We start from the raw sequence: 26,423 nt of genomic DNA on the forward strand, positions 1-26,423 counted from the left end.
TATTTTGACCTGCGACCCCATTTTGATATCACTTTTTTTTGTGACCCCACCATGTAAAGAAAATTATGCAATCAACAGCCAATGTTAACTTTTTAATTTGGGCTATGACAGTCTATTAGAAATCAGTATGACAGTACTTTGGACAGCATTTAAATCTGAAGATGGTTTGAAGTGACTGAAATGCATCAGAAAGGTATTGGGTTCAGAAGATCACCAGGCAATAAAGTTGTATGATCTTCTGTGTAGAAAATAATTTAATTTCCCCCCCATGTGATTTAGTGCTTTGTCTTGTCCACTCGGTTCTAATGGCTTGTGGGCATAATAGAGGGAAACAGTACTTACGTACAGTTGAAGTCGGGAGTTGACATACACTTAGGTTAGAGTCATAAAAACTTGTTTTTCAACCACTACACAAATGTCTTGTTAACAAACTATAGTTTTGGCAAATAGGTTAGGACATCTACTTTGTGCATGACAGAAGTCATTTTTCCAACAATTGTTAACAAATTATTTCACAAATAACTCACTGTATCACAATTCCAGTGGGTCAGAAGTTTATATACACTAAGTTGACTGTGCCTTTAAACATCTTGGAAAATTCCAGAAAATGATGTCATGGCTTTAGAAGCTTCTGATAGGCTAATTGACATCATTTGAGTCAATTGGATGTGTACCTGTGGATGTCTTTCAAGGCCTACCTTCAAACTCAGTGCCTCTTTGCTTGACATCATGGGAAAATCCAAAGAAATCAACCAAGATCTCAGAAAAATACACTGTAGACCTCCACAAGTCTGGTTCATCCTTGGGAGTAATTTCCAAACACTTGAAAGTACCACGTTCATCTGAACAAACAATATAACGCAAGTTTAAACACCATGGGACCACTCAGCCATCATACCACTCAGGAAGGATACGTGTTCTGTTTCCTAGAGATGAACATACTTTGGTGCGAAAAGTACAAATAAATCCCAGAACAACAGCAAAAGACCTTGTGAAGATGCTGGATGAAACAGATACAAAAGTATCTATATCCACAGTAAAACAAGTCTTATATCGATATAACCTGAAAGGCCGCTCACCAAGGAAGAAGCCACTGCTCCAAAACAGCCATAAAAAAGCCAGCCTACGGTTTGCAACTGCACATGGGGACAAAGATTGTACTTTTTGGAGCAATGTCCTCTGGTCTGATGAAACAAAAATATAACTGTTTGGCCATAATGACCATTGTTATGTTTGGAGGAAAAAGGGGAGGCTTGCAAGCTGAAAAACACCATCTCAACCATGAAGCACGGGGTATGCAGCATCATGTTGTGGGGTTGCTTTGCTGCAGGAGGGACTGGTACTTCTCACAAAATAGATGGCATCATAATGAGGAAAATGATGTGGATATATTGAAGCAACATCTCAAGACATCAGTCAGGAAGTTAAAGCTTGGTCACAATGTGTCTTTCAAATTGACAATGACAAATGGCTTCAGGACAACAAAGTCAAGGTATTGGAGTGGCCATCACAAATCCCTGACTCCAATCCTATAGAAAATGTGTGGGCAGAACTGAAAAAGCGTGTGCGAGCAAGGAGGCATACAAACCTGACTCAATTTCACCAGCTCTGTCAGGAGGAATAGGCCAAAATTCACCCAACTTATTGTGGGAAGCTTGTGGAAGGCTACCCAAAACATTTGACCCAATTTAAACAATTTAAAGGCACTGCTACCAAATACTAATCGAGTGTCTGTAAACTTCTGACCCACTGTCTTTCATGTGATGAAAGAAATACAAGCAGAAACAAATCAGTCTCTCTACTATTATTCTGACATTTCACATTCTTAAAATAAAGTGGTGATCCTAACTGACCTAAGACATTGAATATTTACTTGGATTAAATGTCAGGAATTGTGAAAAACTTTTGTATAAGGTGTATGTAAACTTCTGACTTCAACTGTCCGTCTAACACTTTTTCCCCCTTACTAGCTCTGACCTTGCTGATAGCTACTTTATTGAGGAAAAATGTACTTACTATGACTGTGACATGTGGTTGTCCCATCTAACTATCTTAAGAGGAATTCACTAACTGTAAGTGGCTCTGGATAAGAGCATCTGCTAAAGTACTAACATTTTAAATGTAATTCTCCACAGCAAGAATTTTCCTCAAGCTTAACAGGACTGTTACTCTGAACCCTTGTCTAAGTCAAAGAGAGACAGAGAGAAAGAGAGAGTAAAAGGGAGGGATGTAAGCTGAAAACTAGCTGCTATTGGCAGAGAGGTTTGGAACTCTCTTTGTTATTGGTCTATTAACTTTTACCACCTGGTGATTACACCAGGCAAGCTCCACCCATGCAAAAACTTCTATCAGCATCTATCAGGAAATAACACTGATCACATTTTTCACACTTTTACAGTGTTAGTTTCATCAGCTGTTGTACGATATGATTCAAAACACAGGAAAAACAGTATTTTGACTTCAACGGGCATTTAAATGGGTAACACTTTATTTGGATAGTCCATCTGTAGATGTTCTATAGACTATCTACAGGCTATTAGTAACATTTCAACTAACTATATACTAACCCTAACCCCAACCTTAATCCTTATCCTAAACCTAGCCCTAACCCCAACCTTAATCATTATCCTAAACCTAGCCCTAGCCCTAACAAGGGCTCAATGAGCCCCAGATGTGGGCCATAATGGGACTAATTGGACTGGGAAGGAACATTTCACCATGAACCTCACCTCATTGTCTCTTTATTCGTGAAGGTTTCTGTAGCTTGATGGTTAGCGCACCTGCCTCACAATCGGACGGGGAGTGTTCGAGACCCCCCCTGGGTCATTTTTTTTTTACCACAGGGGCCTGCTAACCCAGAAAAGGCCCATAGGCCCATAGGCCACAAAGCCACTGGCCTGGCCTGGGACAAAAGCCACTGCCCTGGCCTGGTACTTACATATCCCTAGCCGGATTGCATGTCTTTATCTGGGCATCAGAGGACACAAACAGGCCTAAAGGCCAAACAGCCCTGCCCGGGTTACATGCCTCTATCTGGGCATCAGAGGACACAAACAGGCCTAAAGGCCAAACAGCCCTGCCCGGGTTACATGCCTCTATCTGGGCATCAGAGGACACAAACAGGCCTCAAGGCCTTATATGACCTAACCGGTTTGCATGCCTTTTTCTGGGCATGAGAGGACACAGATAGGCATAAAGGTCAGGACTCTCTCTCATGGGATGAAGGGACATACAGGCCTAAAGGCCAAACACCCCTATCCGGGTTACATGCCTCTATCTGGCCTCAAGGCCTTATTTGACCTTTGTTGGCCGCCATTTTGGGCTATATTCCGGTACACCAAAACGTGAATAAATCAAAAAGTACATGTCCAATCTGGATGGGTTTTTTTTTAAACGAAAGGGCACACATAGACGAGAATTTACATTTCATTAAAACAGTTTTTGTATAAAACCTTTTAATAGGAAATCGTGTTTTAAGTTTTGGGAAAAAGTGCATGTTACTGGAAACATAGGTGCCTGTGAGGGCAATTTGTTTTTTACGTGCTCTACTTGTTGCCCATTGAGAGAGAGGGTATGAGACGAAATTTGGGACCTCTAGCCCCTCGGGAAGTATTTTTAATCATTTTTTGAAAATTACCGATTTTGGCAGGAAAAATAAATTACCGCGCAACTGGTAGCCTAAAAGACCCATGTGCATCGTGTAACCCAAAAATTAAAATATGGTTCAAAATGAATTTAAAGGTCATTCTATTATTATAGCCCGCTATGGGAGTACCCTACTACGGCCCTGTCTCGGTCAGGGCCGTCCTTCAGTGCTTTATGGACACTTTAAGAAATTACGATGGATGCAGATTGCTATTAATCCTCCGTGCAACTGGTGATTGAAAACGTGCACCTGGTCACCCAAATGACGGTTCTCAATGCGCTTAGCGGTGTTCCATATATTCATGTCCGGTTATGGCGCACCCTACTACGGACCTTTTTCAATGAGGGCCGGTCCGAATTATTTATGGAAGGTATGATTTTTTTTCCCCCCCCTCTTTTTCTCTCTCTCTCAGGGCCGGTCCTTCAGTGCTTTATGGACGGTTTAAAATAGGACTATGGATGCAGATTGTCATTTTCCTCCGTGCACCTGGTGATTGAAAACGTGCACCTGGTCACCCAAAAATTATAAAACGGTTTTAAATACTTTTACCCGTCATTCTATTGATATAGCCCGCTAGGGGAGTACCCTACTACGGCCCTGTCTCGGTCGGGGCCGTCCTTGAGTGCTTTATGGACAGTTTAAGAAATCACGATGGATGCAGATTGCTATTAATCCTCCGTGCAACTGGTGATTGAAAACGTGCACCTGGTCACCCAAAATATTAAAATATGGTTCAAAACCCGGGTAACACCACTCTATTTCCGGACATGAGAGTAGAGCTTACCCCCTGGAGCTATGGACCTCCAGGCTTGTAGGCCCTTACTCAACACCCGGGTAACACCACTCTATTTCCGGGGATGATTCCAGCAGGGGACCCCCCCCTCCACCTCCACAACCTTGCACACCAGGTGAACCAGGGCACCCACACTTAAGCACCCTTCCTCGGACATTAAAGCAGATAGTCGCGCTGTTACGAACCGCGTGCACCTGGTCACCCAAAATGGATGTCGTGCACCTGGTCACCCAAAAAGGCCCATGTGCACCTGGTCACCCAAAATGGATGTCGTGCACCTGGTCACCTAAAAAGGCCCATGTGCACCTGGTCACCCGGACGCTTTCCGCCCAGAACCTAAGTCCAAATTGGGTTACCGGTGGTACTTTTCCAGCCTGGTACCCACCTTCCTTAGTCCGATTACCCACTCTCTCTCTGGGCCTCTGGACTCTGGGATGCCCACTCTCTCTTGGGCCTTTGGGTTACCGGGTGCACGACGTCCGTTTTGGGTTACCAGGTGCAGGTGGTACTTTTCAGCCTAGTACTCACCTTCCTTAGTCCGATTACCCACTCTCTCTCTGGGCCTCTCTCGGTCAGGGCCGTCCTTCAGTGATTTATACACCTGGTCACCTAAAAAAGGCCCATGTGCACCTGGTCACCCGGCCGCTTTCCGCCCAGAACCCACTCTCTCTCTGGGCCTCTGGACTCTGGGATGCCCACTCTCTCTTGGGCCTTTGGGTTACCGGGTTGTGATTTTCCTCCGTGCACCTGGTAACCCAAAAAAATATTTAAAAAAAACTGTCAATCCTGTCCGTGTCCGGGTGAGGTGAGGTGAGGTTTCCCGTGTTGAGTCAAATTAAGCCGCAGGCGCAACTCCTGCCATTCCGTCAATTCCTTTAAGTTTCAACTTTGCAACCATCCTCCACCCGGAACCCAACGGACGCTGCAGGAGGTAGCTCGCCTCGCAGCAACAGTTATTAAGATACGCTATTGCAGCTGGAATTACCGCGGCTGATGGCACCAGAATTGCCCTCCAATGGATCCTTGTTAAAGGATTTAAAGCCTTCCTTGGATGTGGTAGGCGTTTCTCAGGCTCCCTCTCCGGAATCGAACCCTGATTCCCCGTTACCCATGGTCACCATGGTAGGCACAGAAAGTACCATCGAAAGTTGATAGGGCAAACATTCGAATGAGACGTCACCGACACAAAGGGCGCGCAATCGGCTCGATGTTATCTAGAGTCACCAAAGCGGCCGGGGAAACCGAGATTGGCCCGCATGGGTTTTGGATCTGATAAATGCACGCATCCCCGGAGGTCAGCGCTCGTTGGCATGTATTAGCTCTACAATTGCCACAGTTATCCAAGTAACGTTGGATCGATCAAAGGAGCCATAACTGATTTAATGAGCAATTCGCACTTTCACTGTACCGGCCGTGTGTACTTAGACTTGCATGGCTTAACCTTTGAGACTACTGGCAGGATCAACCAGGTAGCCACTCACAACTTAGATGTTGTACCTGGTCGCACTAAGCAAAGAACAACCAGGGACCGGTCCTATCCCGTCAGGGGAGGAGGCCCTGGCGCAATCCACCGTGCGCCCAGCGGGAGGCCCTGAACTGCCCATGGCCGGAGCCACAGGTGCCTGGGCACCGCTCGAACCACAACCTCGGTAGGGACAACCGGGTAGGTCCACGTTAAAGACAGGGTTTGAGAATACGTGTTTCTGGCGCCGATGCGTTACGGGATGACCATCACCACATGCTTCGCAGCCTGAACACCAATGTAGGACCACTTGGTGAGACAGTACAGCTGGGTCTCGTAACGACGGTGCGCAGCTGGAGCGTATCGAAATCGGGGTAAACCGATTCCGAAAGGGGCTCCCCTAAAAGAGGCAAATCCACTTGGGTCGGGAGGGAACATCCATCAGAACACCGGCCCAAAGGCCGGCCGATAGAGGCCCTCCCAGGTGGAAAATGAATGAAAATCAGTCAGAGGAAATTAAACTGGCTGGACAACAGAGGGGAACCATGGAGACGCATCGTGAAACAAGTATGGGACTGGACTGGAGAGATAGCCCTCACCAGGGCTAATCAACCACCAATCGGTCGCCGAAGGGACGGGCACCTTCATTGGACCAGAACCATGGTCATTGGATGAACCAAACCCACAAGGTAATAGCTGGGATAGAGCACCTGCCCAGGACAAGGCTCAATATCCTCCCACCACCAAGCTGGGAAACGTGGATCAAAAGTTAGGACACATCGGGCGCCGACGGGTCTGGTCAAACCACTAAATCGGTCGCCGGCGGGAAATGTCCAAAGTACCATGGTTCCGAGGGTCTGACTTCCCTCAAAACCGTCCGTTACTCATTTTCTATTCGGGCTGAGCAGTTTGACACCACCCCCGTCTCTCTAGGACATGGAAGTCTCGTTGTCAAAAACCAGGTTTCTGAAATCGCGCCGGTACCTGTCTGGTCGACCCGCCACTGAGTGTGTAATCAAAAACAGGCCAAATATCGATGAAGCCCTGAACCTCACAGGGCTTTTGTGCGCCCCACCATCGGGGGTCAAATTCACCAAAAACGTGATAAATCAAAAAGTACACCTCCAATCTGGATGGGTTTTTTTTGCACGAAAGTGCACAAATAGACGAACATTTACATCCAATTAAAAACGTTTTTGTATAAAACATTTTAATAGGAATTCGTGTTTCAAGTTTTGGGAAAAAAGTGAATGTCACAGGGCGCATAGGTGCCTGTGAGGGCAATTTGCTTTTTACATGCACTACTTGTTGCCCATTGAGAGAGAGGGTATGAGACGAAATTTGGGACCTCTAGCCCTTCGGGAAGTATTTTTAATCATTTTTTGAAAATTACAGAAATTGGTCGAAAAAATGACAGAGTCCCACTTTTCACAGCCGTGCACCTGGTGATTGAAAACGTGCATCTGGTAACCCAAAAATGCGGTTCTCAATGCGCTTGCCGGTGTTACAGATATACATGTCCGATAATGATGCACCCTACTACGGACCTTTTTCAATGGGGGCCGGCCTTAATTATTTATGGAAGGTATGATTACTTTTTTTTTTCTCCGTGCACCTGGTGATTGAAAACGTGCATCTGGTAACCCAAATGACGGTTCTCTATGCGGTTAGCGGTGTTCCCGAGATTCATGTCCGGTTATGGCGCACCCTACTACGGACCTTTTTCAATGGGGGCCGGCCTGAATTATTTATGGAAGGTATGATTTTTTTTTTTTTTTTTTACTTTTTTCCCCTCTCTTTCTCTCTCTGCCGGGGCCGGCCCTGAGTGCTTTATGGACGGTTTAAAACATGACTATGGATGCAAATGCTCATTTTCCTCCGTGCACCTGGTGATTGAAAACGTGCACCTGGTCACCCAAAATTTTAAAAACGGTTTTAAATACTTTTACCCGTCATTTTATTGATATAGCCCGCTAGGGGAGTACCCTACTACGGCCCTGTCTCTGTCAGGGCCGTCCTTGAGTGCTTTATGGACACTTTAAGAAATCACGATGGATGCAGATTGCTATTAATCCTCTGTGCAACTGGTGATTGAAAACGTGCACCTGGTCACCCAAAACGGCCCATGTGCACCTGGTCACCCAAAACGGCCCATGTGCACCTGGGCACCCAAACGGCCCATGTGCACCTGGTCACCCAAAAGACCCGTGTGCACCTGGTCACCCAAAACGGCCCATGTGCACCTGGGCACCCAAACGGCCCATGTGCACCTGGTCACCCAAACGGCCCATGTGCACCTGGTCACCCAAAAGACCCGTGTGCACCTGGGCACCCAAACGGCCCATGTGCACCTGGTCACCCAAAACGGCCCATGTGCACCTGGGCACCCAAACGGCCCATGTGCACCTGGTCACCCAAAAGACCCGTGTGCACCTGGTCAGCCAAAATATTAAATATGGTTCAAAATGAATTTAAAGGCACTCCTGTCATTATTACCCGCTATGGGAGCACCCTACTACGGCCCTGTCTCGGTCGGGGCCGTCCTGAGTGCTTTATAGACACTTTAAGAAATTACGATGGATGCAGATTGCTATTAATCCTCCGTGCAACTGGTGATTGAGAACGTGCACCTGGTCACCCAAAACGGCCCATGTGCACCTGGTCACCCAAACGGCCCATGTGCACCTGGTCACCCAAAACGGCCCATGTGCACCTGGGCACCCAAACGGCCCATGTGCACCTGGTCACCCAAACGGCCCATGTGCACCTGGTCACCCAAAAGACCCGTGTGCACCTGGGCACCCAAACGGCCCATGTGCACCTGGTCACCCAAAACGGCCCATGTGCACCTGGGCACCCAAACGGCCCATGTGCACCTGGTCACCCAAAAGACCCGTGTGCACCTGGTCACCCAAAATATTAAATATGGTTCAAAATGAATTTAAAGGCACTCCTGTCATTATTACCCGCTATGGGAGCACCCTACTACGGCCCTGTCTCGGTCGGGGCCGTCCTGAGTGCTTTATAGACACTTTAAGAAATTACGATGGATGCAGATTGCTATTAATCCTCCGTGCAACTGGTGATTGAAAACGTGCACCTGGTCACCCAAAACGGCCCATGTGCACCTGGTCACCCAAACGGCCCATGTGCACCTGGTCACCCAAAAGACCCGTGTGCACCTGGGCACCCAAACGGCCCATGTGCACCTGGTCACCCAAAACGGCCCATGTGCACCTGGGCACCCAAACGGCCCATGTGCACCTGGTCACCCAAAAGACCCGTGTGCACCTGGGCACCCAAACGGCCCATGTGCACCTGGTCACCCAAAACGGCCCATGTGCACCTGGGCACCCAAACGGCCCATGTGCACCTGGTCACCCAAACGGCCCATGTGCACCTGGTCACCCAAAAGACCCGTGTGCACCTGGGCACCCAAACGGCCCATGTGCACCTGGTCACCCAAAACGGCCCATGTGCACCTGGGCACCCAAACGGCCCATGTGCACCTGGTCACCCAAAAGACCCGTGTGCACCTGGTCACCCAAAATATTAAATATGGTTCAAAATGAATTTAAAGGCACTCCTGTCATTATTACCCGCTATGGGAGCACCCTACTACGGCCCTGTCTCGGTCGGGGCCGTCCTGAGTGCTTTATAGACACTTTAAGAAATTACGATGGATGCAGATTGCTATTAATCCTCCGTGCACCTGGTCACCCAAAACGGCCCATGTGCACCTGGTCACCCAAACGGCCCATGTGCACCTGGTCACCCAAAAAGACCCGTGTGCACCTGGGCACCCAAAACGGCCCATGTGCACCTGGTCACCCAAAAGACCCGTGTGCACCTGGTCACCCAAAACGGCCCATGTGCACCTGGTCACCCAAAAGACCCGTGTGCACCTGGTCACCCAAAACGGCCCATGTGCACCTGGGCACCCAAAACGGCCCATGTGCATCTCATAGCTTCTCTCTCCGGCCTTCCTCCGTGTCTCTTTGTTTGCTCCACCAAACGACCTAACCCTAACCCTAACCCTAACCTTAGCAAGCAGTTGCTTATCAACAGATAGTTTGTTAATAGTATGACCATCTGTAGAGCATCTACAGATGGACTATCTGGACGATCCAAATAAAGTGTGGCCTTTAAATGCTGCATAAACTCCCAACGTCAATATTGAGCACTTAACGGAACACATTACTTGATCTTAATGTCAGTTTAACAGTGGAGGTTCTATCTTGTGTCTTGAGGGGGATTTTATCGGAGAATTAAAAAAATTCACTTAAAATTCATCTCTGCCTTCTGCATTTTAAATTCCAAATCCACCTCAGCATTCTGAGCAGAAGCTTGGCGGTGAGTGGTGGCAAAGGTTAACTGGGGGTCGTATGAATTGATACATGTATTAATTCCAAAGTTCTGCCAAGTGACAATGAATTATTCTCAAAACGTAATAATAAAGTTGAATTATAACTAAAGGCCGATAAGTGAAGAGAGTTCTTGTTTAACAAACCAACAACTTTAGGTCAATACTTTTCAATGACTCATATGCATTGAGAAGGGTTTGGAATTCAAATGAGCAGCACCAGCTGAAAGTTGACATGTTCCTAAATTACAAGTCAACTGAACATTCCAGCTCCTCTGCAGACATTTCCCTCCTATATGGTGTAAAAAGCCTGCCATTCACAGGTCCAATGCGTAGGATCAGTTAGACTACTATTCTGGACCAGCAACTTTCATGGTCCGTAATACTGTGAGATAATGACACTGAATACAACAGAAACTTGTGTGTTGAAGTGATTTACATTGGAGGAGGGCGAGAAGGATCTTTCTGAGGCTGGATGGGGAGGAGGGAGGGAGAGGAGAGTGTGCTGAAATATTTTACATGACAGAGTGGAGGGATCTGGCTGAGCTAGCCATACATAGTCCGGGCTGACAATTTCTTTGAACTTATTGGACTGTACTGTACAGTAGATAGTGTAGTGATGTCTACTGTAATGTATATAGTGGACAGATGTCTACCGTACTGTAGATAGTGGACAGATGTCTACTGTACTGTACTGTATATAGTGTAGAGATGTCTACTGTACTGTAGACAGTGGAGTGATGTCTACTGTGCTGTATATAGTGTAGACATGTATACTGTACTGTAGATAGTGTACAGATGTCTACTGCACTGTAGACAGTGTGGAGACGTCTGCTGAACTGCAGACGGTGTGGAGACCGTGCTGATTAGATAGGTAACTAATGGGAAGGTGACGCAGGAGAGGGGGCTCTTTATTAGCTCGCCAGGTGGTGCTAAGATAGGTAACTAATGGGAAGGTGAGGCAGGAGAGGGGGCTCTTTATTAGCTTGCCAGGTGGTGCAAAGATAGGTAACTAATGGGAAGGTGAGGCAGGAGAGGGGGCTCTTTATTAGCTCGCCAGGTGGTGCTAAGATAGGTAACTAATGGGAAGGTGAGGCAGGAGAGGGGGCTCTTTATTAGCTCGCCAGGTGGTGCTAAGATAGGTAACTAATGGGAAGGTGAGGCAGGAGAGGGGGCTCTTTAACTTGAACTTTCTTATCATTGGTTCCGTCCAGCCCCAATTCCCCAAAATACTGTGCAAAGGAATACATTCCCTGTTAAAGGAAAAGTTATCTGCCTCTGTCATCCACACCTGCACCTGCAATCCCATACCTCTTCACACCACGGGGAGTTGAGTGTAGCAGGGTGCTCCGTTCCCTCCTCCAAGAGGAGTACGTAACAGATGTCTAATGTACTGTAGGCAGTGTAGAGGTGTCGACTGTACTGTAGTGTAGAGATGATACTTTACTTTAGGTAGTGTAGAGATGTCTACTGTACTGTCGACTATAGCGTAGTGATGTTTACTGTAGACGGTGTGGAGACGTCTGCTGAACTGCAGACGGTGTGGAGACGTGTAGAGATGTCTACTGTAATGTGCATAGTGTAGAGATGTCTACCGTACCGTACTGTATTGTGTAGAGATGTCTACTGTACTGTAGATAGTGTAGTGATGTCTACTGTAGATAGTGTAGTGATGTCCACTGTACTGTAGATAGTGTAGTTATTTCTACAGTAATGTAGACATTGTAGTGATGTCTAATGTACTGTAGATATTGTAGTGATGTCTACTGTAGATAGTGTAGTGATGTCTACTGTAGATAGTGTAGTGATGTCCACTGTAGATAGTGTAGGGATGTCTACTGTATTGTAGATAGTGTAGAGATGTCTACTGTAGGCAGTGTGGTGATGTCCACTGTACTGTAGATAGTGTAGTAATTTCTACAGTAATGTAGACATTGTAGTGATGTCTAATGTACTGTAGATAGTGTAGTGATGTCTAATGTACTGTAGATAGTGTAGTTATTTATACAGTAATGTACACATAGTAGTGATGTCTACTGTACTGTAGACAGTGTAGAGATGTCTACTGTAGATAGTGTAGTGATGTGTACTGTACTGTAGAGAGTGTAGAGATGTCTACTGTACTGTAGACGGTGTGGAGACGTCTGCTGAACTGTAGACGGTGTGGAGACGTCTAATGTAGATAGTGTTGTGATGTCTACTGTGGATAGTGTAGAGATGTGTACTGTAGACAGTGTAGTGATGTCTACTGTAGATAGTGTTGTGATGTCTACTGTAGATAGTGTAGAGATGTGTACTGTAGACAGTGTAGTGATGTCTACTGTACTGTAGATAGTGTAGTGATGTCCACTGTACTGTAGATAGTGTAGTGATGTCTACTGTAGACAGTGTAGAGATGTCTACTGTAGATAGTGTAGTGATGTCTACTGTACTGTACTGTAGATAGTATAGTGATGTCTACTGTACTGTAGACAGTGTAGAGATGTCTACTGTACTGTAGATAGTGTAGTGATGTCTACTGTAGATAGTGTAGTGATGTCCACTGTACTGTAGATAGTGTAGTGATGATTACTGTAGACAGTGTGGAGATGTCTACTGTAGATAGTGTAGTGATGTCTACTGTACTGTAGATAGTGTAGAGATGTCTACTGTACTGTAGATAGTGTAGAGATGTCTACTGTACTGTAGATAATGTAGAGATGTCTACTGTTCTGTAGATAGTGTAGTGATGTCTACTGTAGATAGTGTAGTGATGTCTAATGTACTGTACTGTAGATAGTGTAGAGATGTCTACTGTAGACAGTGTAGTGATGTCTACTGTAGATAGTGTAGTGATGTCTACTGTAGATAGTGTAGTGATGTCTACTGTAGACAGTGTGGAGATTTCTACTGTAGACAGTGTGGAGATTTCTACTGTAGATAGTGTAGTGATGTCTACTGTACTGTAGATAGTGTAGTGATGTCTACTGTAGATAGTGTAGTGATGTCCACTGTACTGTAGATAGTGTAGTGATGATTACTGTAGACAGTGTGGAGATGTCTACTGTAGATAGTGTAGTGATGTCTACTGTACTGTAGATAGTGTAGTGATGTCTACTGTAGATAGTGTAGTGATGTCTACTGTACTGTAGATAGTGTAGTAATGTCTACTGTAGATAGTGTAGAGATGTCTACTGTAGACAGTGTAGTGATGTCTACTGTAGATAGTGTAGTGATGTCTACTGTAGATAGTGTAGTGATGTCTACTGTAGATAGTGTAGTGATGTCTACTGTAGATAGTGTAGTGATGTCTACTGTAGACAGTGTGGAGATTTCTACTGTAGACAGTGTGGAGATTTCTACTGTAGATAGTGTAGTCATGTCTACTGTACTGTAGATAGTGTAGTGATGTGTACTGTAGACCGTGTAGTGATGTCCACTGTACTGTAGATAGTGTAGAGATTTCTACTGTAGATAGTGTAGTGATGTCTACTGTAGATAGTGTAGTGATGTGTACTGTACTGTAGACGGTGTGGAGACGTGTAGATGTCTAATGTAGATAGTGTAGTGATGTCTCCTGTAGATAGTGTAGTGATGTCTACTGTACTGTAGATAGTGTAGAGATGTCTACTGTAGATAGTGTAGTGATGTCTACTGTACTGTACTGTAGATAGTATAGTGATGTCTACTGTACTGTAGACAGTGTAGAGATGTCTACTGTACTGTAGATAGTGTAGTGATGTCTACTGTAGATAGTGTAGTGATGTCCACTGTACTGTAGATAGTGTAGTGATGATTACTGTAGACAGTGTGGAGATGTCTACTGTACTGTAGATAGTGTAGTGATGTCTACTGTAGATAGTGTAGTGATGTCTACTGTACTGTAGATAGTGTAGAGATGTCTACTGTACTGTAGATAATGTAGAGATGTCTACTGTCCTGTAGATAGTGTAGTGATGTCTACTGTAGATAGTGTAGTGATGTCCACTGTACTGTAGATAGTGTAGTTATTTCTACAGTAATGTAGACATTGTAGTGATGTCTAATGTACTGTAGATATTGTAGTGATGTCTACTGTAGATAGTGTAGTGATGTCTACTGTAGATAGTGTAGTGATGTCCACTGTAGATAGTGTAGGGATGTCTACTGTATTGTAGATAGTGTAGAGATGTCTACTGTAGGCAGTGTGGTGATGTCCACTGTACTGTAGATAGTGTAGTAATTTCTACAGTAATGTAGACATAGTAGTGATGTCTAATGTACTGTAGATAGTGTAGTGATGTCTAATGTACTGTAGATAGTGTAGTTATTTATACAGTAATGTACACATAGTAGTGATGTCTACTGTACTGTAGACAGTGTAGAGATGTCTACTGTAGATAGTGTAGTGATGTGTACTGTACTGTAGAGAGTGTAGAGATGTCTACTGTACTGTAGACGGTGTGGAGACGTCTGCTGAACTGTAGACGGTGTGGAGACGTCTAATGTAGATAGTGTTGTGATGTCTACTGTGGATAGTGTAGAGATGTGTACTGTAGACAGTGTAGTGATGTCTACTGTAGATAGTGTTGTGATGTCTACTGTAGATAGTGTAGAGATGTGTACTGTAGACAGTGTAGTGATGTCTACTGTACTGTAGATAGTGTAGTGATGTCCACTGTACTGTAGATAGTGTAGTGATGTCTACTGTAGACAGTGTAGAGATGTCTACTGTAGATAGTGTAGTGATGTCTACTGTACTGTACTGTAGATAGTATAGTGATGTCTACTGTACTGTAGACAGTGTAGAGATGTCTACTGTACTGTAGATAGTGTAGTGATGTCTACTGTAGATAGTGTAGTGATGTCCACTGTACTGTAGATAGTGTAGTGATGATTACTGTAGACAGTGTGGAGATGTCTACTGTAGATAGTGTAGTGATGTCTACTGTACTGTAGATAGTGTAGAGATGTCTACTGTACTGTAGATAGTGTAGAGATGTCTACTGTACTGTAGATAATGTAGAGATGTCTACTGTTCTGTAGATAGTGTAGTGATGTCTACTGTAGATAGTGTAGTGATGTCTAATGTACTGTACTGTAGATAGTGTAGAGATGTCTACTGTAGACAGTGTAGTGATGTCTACTGTAGATAGTGTAGTGATGTCTACTGTAGATAGTGTAGTGATGTCTACTGTAGACAGTGTGGAGATTTCTACTGTAGACAGTGTGGAGATTTCTACTGTAGATAGTGTAGTGATGTCTACTGTACTGTAGATAGTGTAGTGATGTCTACTGTAGATAGTGTAGTGATGTCCACTGTACTGTAGATAGTGTAGTGATGATTACTGTAGACAGTGTGGAGATGTCTACTGTAGATAGTGTAGTGATGTCTACTGTACTGTAGATAGTGTAGTGATGTCTACTGTAGATAGTGTAGTGATGTCTACTGTACTGTAGATAGTGTAGTAATGTCTACTGTAGATAGTGTAGAGATGTCTACTGTAGACAGTGTAGTGATGTCTACTGTAGATAGTGTAGTGATGTCTACTGTAGATAGTGTAGTGATGTCTACTGTAGATAGTGTAGTGATGTCTACTGTAGATAGTGTAGTGATGTCTACTGTAGACAGTGTGGAGATTTCTACTGTAGACAGTGTGGAGATTTCTACTGTAGATAGTGTAGTGATGTCTACTGTAGATAGTGTAGTGATGTCTACTGTACTGTACTGTAGATAGTATAGTGATGTCTACTGTACTGTAGACAGTGTAGAGATGTCTACTGTACTGTAGATAGTGTAGTGATGTCTACTGTAGATAGTGTAGTGATGTCCACTGTACTGTAGATAGTGTAGTGATGATTACTGTAGACAGTGTGGAGATGTCTACTGTACTGTAGATAGTGTAGTGATGTCTACTGTAGATAGTGTAGTGATGTCTACTGTACTGTAGATAGTGTAGAGATGTCTACTGTACTGTAGATAATGTAGAGATGTCTACTGTCCGGTAGATAGTGTAGTGATGTCTAATGTACTGTACTGTAGATAGTGTAGTAATGTCTACTGTAGATAGTGTAGTGATGTCTACTGTACTGTAGATAGTGTAGAGATGTCTACTGTAGACAGTGTAGTGATGTCTACTGTAGATAGTGTAGTGATGTCTACTGTAGATAGTGTAGTGATGTCTACTGTAGACAGTGTAGTGATGTCTACTGTACTGTAGATAGTGTTGTGATGTCTACTGTAGATAGTGTAGAGATGTGTACTGTAGACAGTGTAGTGATGTCCACTGTACTGTAGATAGTGTAGAGATGTCTACTGTAGATAGTGTAGTGATGTCCACTGTACTGTAGATAGTGTAGTGATGATTACTGTAGACAGTGTGGAGATGTCTACTGTACTGTAGATAGTGTAGTGATGTCTACTGTAGATAGTGTAGTGATGTCTACTGTACTGTACTGTAGATAGTATAGTGATGTCTACTGTACTGTAGACAGTGTAGAGATGTCTACTGTACTGTAGATAGTGTAGTGATGTCTACTGTAGATAGTGTAGTGATGTCCACTGTACTGTAGATAGTGTAGTGATGATTACTGTAGACAGTGTGGAGATGTCTACTGTACTGTAGATAGTGTAGTGATGTCTACTGTAGATAGTGTAGTGATGTCTACTGTACTGTAGATAGTGTAGAGATGTCTACTGTACTGTAGATAGTGTAGAGATGTCTACTGTCCTGTAGATAGTGTAGTGATGTCTACTGTAGATAGTGTAGTGATGTCTAATGTACTGTACTGTAGATAGTGTAGAGATGTCTACTGTAGACAGTGTAGTGATGTCTACTGTAGATAGTGTAGTGATGTCTACTGTAGATAGTGTAGTGATGTCTACTGTAGATAGTGTAGTGATGTCTACTGTAGACAGTGTGGAGATTTCTACTGTAGACAGTGTGGAGATTTCTACTGTAGATAGTGTAGTGATGTCTACTGTACTGTAGATAGTGTAGAGATTTCTACTGTAGATAGTGTAGTGATGTCTACTGTAGATAGTGTAGTGATGTGTACTGTACTGTAGACGGTGTGGAGACGTGTAGATGTCTAATGTAGATAGTGTAGTGATGTCTCCTGTAGATAGTGTAGAGATGTCTACTGTAGACAGTGTAGTGATGTCTACTGTACTGTAGATAGTGTAGAGATGTCTACTGTAGATAGTGTAGTGATGTCTACTGTACTGTAGATAGTGTAGAGATGTCTACTGTAGACAGTGTAGTGATGTCTACTGTACTGTAGATAGTGTAGAGATGTCTACTGTAGATAGTGTAGTGATGTCTACTGTAGATAGTGTAGTGATGTCTACTGTAGATAGTGTAGTGATGTCTACTGTAGACAGTGTGGAGATTTCTACTGTAGACAGTGTGGAGATTTCTACTGTAGATAGTGTAGTGATGTCTACTGTACTGTAGATAGTGTAGTGATGTGTACTGTAGACCGTGTAGTGATGTCCACTGTACTGTAGATAGTGTAGAGATTTCTACTGTAGATAGTGTAGTGATGTCTACTGTAGATAGTGTAGTGATGTGTACTGTACTGTAGACGGTGTGGAGACGTGTAGATGTCTAATGTAGATAGTGTAGAGATGTCTACTGTAGATAGTGTAGTGATGTCTCCTGTAGATAGTGTAGAGATGTCTACTGTAGACAGTGTAGTGATGTCTACTGTACTGTAGATAGTGTAGAGATGTCTACTGTAGATAGTGTAGTGATGTCTACTGTACTGTAGATAGTGTAGAGATGTCTACTGTAGACAGTGTAGTGATGTCTACTGTACTGTAGATAGTGTAGAGATGTCTACTGTAGACAGTGTAGTGATGTCTACTGTAGATAGCGTAGTGGTGTCTACTGTAGGCAGTGGAGTGATGTCTACTGTAGATAGTGTAGTGGTGTCTACTGTACTGTAGATAGTGTAGTGATGTCTACTTTAGATAGTGTAGTGATGTCTACTGTAGACAGTGTAGAGATGTCTACTCTAGACAGTGTAGAGATGTCTACTGTAGACAGTGTAGTGATGTCTACTGTAGACAGTGTAGAGATGTCTACTGTAGACAGTGTAGAGATGTCTACTGTAGACAGTGTAGAGATGTCTACTGTAGACAGTGTAGAGATGTCTACTGTAGATAGTGTAATGATGTCTACTGTAGATAGTGTAGTGATGTCTACTGTACTGTAGATAGTGTAGTGATGGGCCCTCGGAGTGTGGAGGGAGGAGGTGAGTGCCCTCGGAGTGTGGTGTCAGGAAAATAACCTCACACTCAACGTCAACAAAACTAAGGAGATGATTGTGGACTTCAGGAAACAGCAGAGGGAACACCCCCCTATCCACATCGATGGAACAGTAGTGGAGAGGGTAGCAAGTTTTAAGTTCCTCGGCATACACATCACAGACAAACTGAATTGGTCCACTCACACAGACAGCATCGTGAAGAAGGCGCAGAAGCGCCTCTTCAACCTCAGGAGGCTGAAGAAATTCGGTTTGTCACCAAAAGCACTCACAAACTTCTACAGATGCACAATTGAGAGCATCCTGGAGGGCTGTATAACCGCCTGGTACGGCAACTGCTCCGCCCACAACCGTAAGGCTCTCCAGAGGGTAGTGAGGTCTGCACAACGCATCACTGGGGGCAAACTACCTGCCCTCCAGGACACCTACACCACCCGATGTTACAGGAAGGCCATAAAGATCATCAAGGACATCAACCACCTGAGCCACCCCCTGTTCACCCCGCTATCATCCAGAAGGCGAGGTCAGTACAGGTGCATCAAAGCTGGGACCGAGAGACTGAAAAACAGCTTCTATCTCAAGGCCATCCGACTGTTAAACAGCCACCACTAACATTGAGTGGCTGCTGCCAACACACTGACACTGACACAACTCCAGCCACTTTAATAATGGGAAATGATGGGAAATGATGTAAATATATCACTAGCCACTTTAAACAATGCTACCTTATATAATGTTACTTACCCTACATTATTCATCTCATATGCATACGTATATACTGTACTCTATATCATCGACTGCATCCTTATGTAATACATGTATCACTAGCCACTTTAACTATGCCACTTTGTTTACATACTCACCTCATGGATATACTGTACTCGATACCATCTACTGTATCCTGCCTATGCTGCTCTGTACCATCACTCATTCATATATCCTTATGTACATATTCTTTATCCCCTTACACTGTGTATAAGACAGTAGTTTTGGAATTGTTAGTTAGATTACTTGTTGGTTATTACTGCATTGTCGGAACTAGAAGCACAAGCATTTCGCTACACTCGCATTAACATCTGCTAACCATGTGTATGTGACAAATAAAATTTGATTTGATTTGATTTTTGTTCTGTAGATAGTGCAGAGGTGTCTACAGTACTGTAGACAGTGTAGTGATGTCTACTGTACTAAAGAGAGTGTAGAGATGTCTACTGTACTGTAGACAGTGTAGTGATGTGTACTGTCGACAGTGTAGAGATGTCTACTGTACTGTAAATAGTGTAGATATGTCTAATGTACTGTAGACAGTGTAGTGATGTCTACCTTACTGTACTGTGTTTTGTAGAGATGTCTACTGTACTGTAGACACTGTAGTGATGTCTACCGTACTGTGTTGTGTAGAGATGTCTACTGTAGATAGTGTGGGGATGACGACTGAACTGTGGATAGTGTAGAAATGTCTACTGTACTGTAGATGATGTAGAGATGTCTACAGTACTGTAGACAGTATAAAGATGTCTAATGTACTGTAGATGGTGTGGAGATGTGTACTGTACTGTAGACAGTGTAATGGTGTCTTATGTACTGTAGATAGTGTAGTGATGTCTACTGTAGATAGTGTAGTGATGTCTACTGTAGATAGTGTAGAGGTGTCTACTGTACTGTAGATAGTGTAGTGATGTCTACTGTAGATAGTGTAGAGATGTCTACTGTAGATAGTGTAGTGATGTCTACTGTAGACAGTGTAGTGATGTCTACTGTACTGTAGATAGTGTAGAGATGTCTACTGTAGACAGTGTAGTGATGTCTACTGTACTGTAGATAGTTTAGAGATGTCTACTGTACTGTAGATAGTGTAGAGATGTCTACTGTAGACAGTGTAGTGATGTCTACTGAACTGTAGATAGTGTAGTGATGTCTACTGTAGACAGTGTAGTGATGTCTACTGTACTGTAGATAGTGTAGTGATGTCTACTGTACTGTAGATAGTGTAGAGATGTCTACTGTAGACAGTGTAGTGATGTCTACTGTACTGTAGATAGTGTAGTGATGTCTACTGTACTGTAGATAGTGTAGAGATGTCTACTGTACTGTAGATAGTGTAGTGATGTCTACTGTAGATAGTGTAGTGATGTCTACTGTAGATAGTGTAGAGGTGTCTACTGTACTGTAGATAGTGTAGTGATGTCTACTGTAGATAGTGTAGTGATGTCTACTGTAGATAGTGTAGAGGTGTCTACTGTACTGTAGATAGTGTAGTGATGTCTACTGTAGATAGTGTAGAGATGTCTACTGTAGATAGTGTAGAGATGTCTACTGTAGATAGTGTAGTGATGTCTACTGTACTGTAGATAGTGTAGAGATGTCTACTGTAGACAGTGTAGTGATGTCTACTGTACTGTAGATAGTTTAGAGATGTCTACTGTACTGTAGATAGTGTAGTGATGTCTACTGTACTGTAGATAGTGTAGAGATGTCTACTGTAGACAGTGTAGTGATGTCTACTGTACTGTAGATAGTTTAGAGATGTCTACTGTACTGTAGATAGTGTAGTGATGTCTACTGTACTGTAGATAGTGTAGAGATGTCTACTGTAGACAGTGTAGTGATGTCTACTGTACTGTAGATAGTGTAGAGATGTCTACTGTACTGTAGATAGTGTAGAGATGTCTACTGTAGATAGTGTAGTGATGTCTACTGTACTGTAGATAGTGTAGAGATGTCTACTGTAGACAGTGTAGTGATGTCTACTGTACTGTAGACAGTGTAGTGATGTCTACTGTACTGTAGATAGTGTAGAGATGTCTACTGTAGACAGTGTAGTGATTTCTACTGTACTGTAGATAGTGTAGTGATGTCTACTGTAGATAGTGTAGAGATGTCTACTGTAGATAGTGTAGTGATGTCTACTGTACTGTAGATAGTGTAGTGATGTCTACTGAACTGTAAATATCTGGTAAAATAACGGATAAATTAATAAATAAAATATATTGTAGAGGTGTCTACTGTACTGTATGACAGATGGTGAAGCAATGTGTACAGTAGTACTGTACTGTAGACATGTCTACTGTACTGTAGATAGTTTAGAGATGTCTACTGTACTGTAGATAGTGTAGTGATGTCTACTGTAGATAGTGTAGTGATGTCCACTGTAGATAGTGTAGTGATGTCTAGTGTACTGTAGATAGTGTAGAGATGTCTACTGTAGATAGTGTAGTGATGTCTAGTGTACTGTAGATAGTGTAGAGATGTCTACTGTAGATAGTGTAGTGATGTCTACTGTACTGTAGATAGTGTAGTGATGTCTACTGAACTGTAGATAGTGTAGTGATGTCTACTGAACTGTAGATAGTGTAGTGATGTCTACTGTACTGTAGATAGTGTAGTGATGTCTACTGTACTGTAGATAGTGTAGTGATGTCTACTGTAGATAGTGTAGTGATGTCTACTGTAGATAGTGTAGTGATGTCTACTGTAGATAGTGTAGTGATGTCTACTGTAGACAGTGTAGTGATGTCTAGTGTACTGTAGATAGTGTAGAGATGTCTACTGTAGATAGTGTAGAGATGTCTACTGTAGACAGTGTAGTGATGTCTACTGTAGATAGCGTAGTGGTGTCTACTGTAGGCAGTGGAGTGATGTCTACTGTAGATAGTGTAGTGGTGTCTACTGTACTGTAGATAGTGTAGTGATGTCTACTTTAGATAGTGTAGTGATGTCTACTGTAGACAGTGTAGAGATGTCTACTCTAGACAGTGTAGAGATGTCTACTGTAGACAGTGTAGTGATGTCTACTGTAGACAGTGTAGAGATGTCTACTGTAGACAGTGTAGAGATGTCTACTGTAGACAGTGTAGAGATGTCTACTGTAGACAGTGTAGAGATGTCTACTGTAGATAGTGTAATGATGTCTACTGTAGATAGTGTAGTGATGTCTACTGTACTGTAGATAGTGTAGAGATGTCTACTATGGATAGTGTAGAGATGTCTACTGTAGATAGTGTAGTGATGTCTACTGTAGATAGTGTAGTGATGGGCCCTCGGAGTGTGGAGGGAGGAGGTGAGTGCCCTCGGAGTGTGGTGTCAGGAAAATAACCTCACACTCAACGTCAACAAAACTAAGGAGATGATTGTGGACTTCAGGAAACAGCAGAGGGAACACCCCCCTATCCACATCGATGGAACAGTAGTGGAGAGGGTAGCAAGTTTTAAGTTCCTCGGCATACACATCACAGACAAACTGAATTGGTCCACTCACACAGACAGCATCGTGAAGAAGGCGCAGCAGCGCCTCTTCAACCTCAGGAGGCTGAAGAAATTCGGTTTGTCACCAAAAGCACTCACAAACTTCTACAGATGCACAATTGAGAGCATCCTGGAGGGCTGTATAACCGCCTGGTACGGCAACTGCTCCGCCCACAACCGTAAGGCTCTCCAGAGGGTAGTGAGGTCTGCACAACGCATCACCGGGGGCAAACTACCTGCCCTCCAGGACACCTACACCACCCGATGTTACAGGAAGGCCATAAAGATCATCAAGGACATCAACCACCTGAGCCACCCCCTGTTCACCCCGCTATCATCCAGAAGGCGAGGTCAGTACAGGTGCATCAAAGCTGGGACCGAGAGACTGAAAAACAGCTTCTATCTCAAGGCCATCCGACTGTTAAACAGCCACCACTAACATTGAGTGGCTGCTGCCAACACACTGACACTGACACAACTCCAGCCACTTTAATAATGGGAATTGATGGGAAATGATGTAAATATATCACTAGCCACTTTAAACAATGCTACCTTATATAATGTTACTTACCCTACATTATTCATCTCATATGCATACGTATATACTGTACTCTATATCATCGACTGCATCCTTATGTAATACATGTATCACTAGCCACTTTAACTATGCCACTTTGTTTACATACTCACCTCATGGATATACTGTACTCGATACCATCTACTGTATCCTGCCTATGCTGCTCTGTACCATCACTCATTCATATATCCTTATGTACATATTCTTTATCCCCTTACACTGTGTATAAGACAGTAGTTTTGGAATTGTTAGTTAGATTACTTGTTGGTTATTACTGCATTGTCGGAACTAGAAGCACAAGCATTTCGCTACACTCGCATTAACATCTGCTAACCATGTGTATGTGACAAATAAAATTTGATTTGATTTGATTTTTGTTCTGTAGATAGTGCAGAGGTGTCTACAGTACTGTAGACAGTGTAGTGATGTCTACTGTACTGAAGAGAGTGTAGAGATGTCTACTGTACTGTAGACAGTGTAGTGATGTGTACTGTCGACAGTGTAGAGATGTCTACTGTACTGTAAATAGTGTAGATATGTCTAATGTACTGTAGACAGTGTAGTGATGTCTACCTTACTGTACTGTGTTTTGTAGAGATGTCTACTGTACTGTAGACACTGTAGTGATGTCTACCGTACTGTGTTGTGTAGAGATGTCTACTGTAGATAGTGTGGGGATGACGACTGAACTGTGGATAGTGTAGAAATGTCTACTGTACTGTAGATGATGTAGAGATGTCTACAGTACTGTAGACAGTATAGAGATGTCTAATGTACTGTAGATGGTGTGGAGATGTGTACTGTACTGTAGACAGTGTAATGGTGTCTTATGTACTGTAGATAGTGTAGTGATGTCTACTGTAGATAGTGTAGTGATGTCTACTGTAGATAGTGTAGAGGTGTCTACTGTACTGTAGATAGTGTAGTGATGTCTACTGTAGATAGTGTAGAGATGTCTACTGTAGATAGTGTAGTGATGTCTACTGTAGACAGTGTAGTGATGTCTACTGTACTGTAGATAGTGTAGAGATGTCTACTGTAGACAGTGTAGTGATGTCTACTGTACTGTAGATAGTTTAGAGATGTCTACTGTACTGTAGATAGTGTAGAGATGTCTACTGTAGACAGTGTAGTGATGTCTACTGAACTGTAGATAGTGTAGTGATGTCTACTGTAGACAGTGTAGTGATGTCTACTGTACTGTAGATAGTGTAGTGATGTCTACTGTACTGTAGATAGTGTAGAGATGTCTACTGTAGACAGTGTAGTGATGTCTACTGTACTGTAGATAGTGTAGTGATGTCTACTGTACTGTAGATAGTGTAGAGATGTCTACTGTACTGTAGATAGTGTAGTGATGTCTACTGTAGATAGTGTAGTGATGTCTACTGTAGATAGTGTAGAGGTGTCTACTGTACTGTAGATAGTGTAGTGATGTCTACTGTAGATAGTGTAGTGATGTCTACTGTAGATAGTGTAGAGGTGTCTACTGTACTGTAGATAGTGTAGTGATGTCTACTGTAGATAGTGTAGAGATGTCTACTGTAGATAGTGTAGTGATGTCTACTGTAGATAGTGTAGAGATGTCTACTGTAGATAGTGTAGTGATGTCTACTGTACTGTAGATAGTGTAGAGATGTCTACTGTAGACAGTGTAGTGATGTCTACTGTACTGTAGATAGTTTAGAGATGTCTACTGTACTGTAGATAGTGTAGTGATGTCTACTGTACTGTAGATAGTGTAGAGATGTCTACTGTAGACAGTGTAGTGATGTCTACTGTACTGTAGATAGTTTAGAGATGTCTACTGTACTGTAGATAGTGTAGTGATGTCTACTGTACTGTAGATAGTGTAGAGATGTCTACTGTAGACAGTGTAGTGATGTCTACTGTACTGTAGATAGTGTAGAGATGTCTACTGTACTGTAGATAGTGTAGAGATGTCTACTGTAGATAGTGTAGTGATGTCTACTGTACTGTAGATAGTGTAGAGATGTCTACTGTACTGTAGATAGTGTAGAGATGTCTACTGTAGACAGTGTAGTGATGTCTACTGTACTGTAGATAGTGTAGTGATGTCTACTGTACTGTAGATAGTGTAGAGATGTCTACTGTAGACAGTGTAGTGATGTCTACTGTACTGTAGATAGTGTAGTGATGTCTACTGTAGATAGTGTAGAGATGTCTACTGTAGATAGTGTAGAGATGTCTACTGTAGATAGTGTAGTGATGTCTACTGTACTGTAGATAGTGTAGTGATGTCTACTGAACTGTAAATATCTGGTAAAATAACGGATAAATTAATAAATAAAATATATTGTAGAGGTGTCTACTGTACTGTATGACAGATGGTGAAGCAATGTGTACAGTAGTACTGTACTGTAGAAATGTCTACTGTACTGTAGATAGTTTAGAGATGTCTACTGTACTGTAGATAGTGTAGTGATGTCTACTGTAGATAGTGTAGTGATGTCTACTGTAGATAGTGTAGTGATGTCTAGTGTACTGTAGATAGTGTAGAGATGTCTACTGTAGATAGTGTAGTGATGTCTAGTGTACTGTAGATAGTGTAGAGATGTCTACTGTAGATAGTGTAGTGATGTCTACTGTACTGTAGATAGTGTAGTGATGTCTACTGAACTGTAGATAGTGTAGTGATGTCTACTGAACTGTAGATAGTGTAGTGATGTCTACTGTACTGTAGATAGTGTAGTGATGTCTACTGTACTGTAGATAGTGTAGTGATGTCTACTGTAGATAGTGTAGTGATGTCTACTGTAGATAGTGTAGTGATGTCTACTGTAGACAGTGTAGTGATGTCTAGTGTACTGTAGATATTGTAGAGATGTCTACTGTAGATAGTGTAGTGATGTCTAGTGTACTGTAGATAGTGTGGAGATGTCTACTGTAGATAGTGTAGTGATGTCTAGTGTACTGTAGATAGTGTAGAGATGTCTACTGTAGATAGTGTAGTGATGTCTACTGTACTGTAGATAGTGTAGTGATGTCTAGTGTATTGTAGATAGTGTAGAGATGTCTACTGTAGATAGTGTAGAGATGTCTACTGTAGATAGTGTAGTGATGTCTACTGTACTGTAGATAGTTTAG

General features: G+C 43.0%; 1 protein-coding gene across 1 annotated transcript in view; it reads right to left on the reverse strand.

Moving 5' to 3' along the window:
- Nucleotides 1–26,423, reverse strand: part of LOC110522476 (MAM domain-containing glycosylphosphatidylinositol anchor protein 2) — a 379,869-nt gene that overhangs the window by 6,174 nt on the left and 347,272 nt on the right. The gene's annotated exons all lie outside the window — the stretch shown is intronic.

Source organism: Oncorhynchus mykiss, chromosome 4 (assembly GCF_057628025.1).
Source record: "Oncorhynchus mykiss isolate SJ-2025 chromosome 4, ASM5762802v1, whole genome shotgun sequence".
In the NCBI taxonomy this organism is placed as follows: domain Eukaryota; kingdom Metazoa; phylum Chordata; class Actinopteri; order Salmoniformes; family Salmonidae; genus Oncorhynchus; species Oncorhynchus mykiss.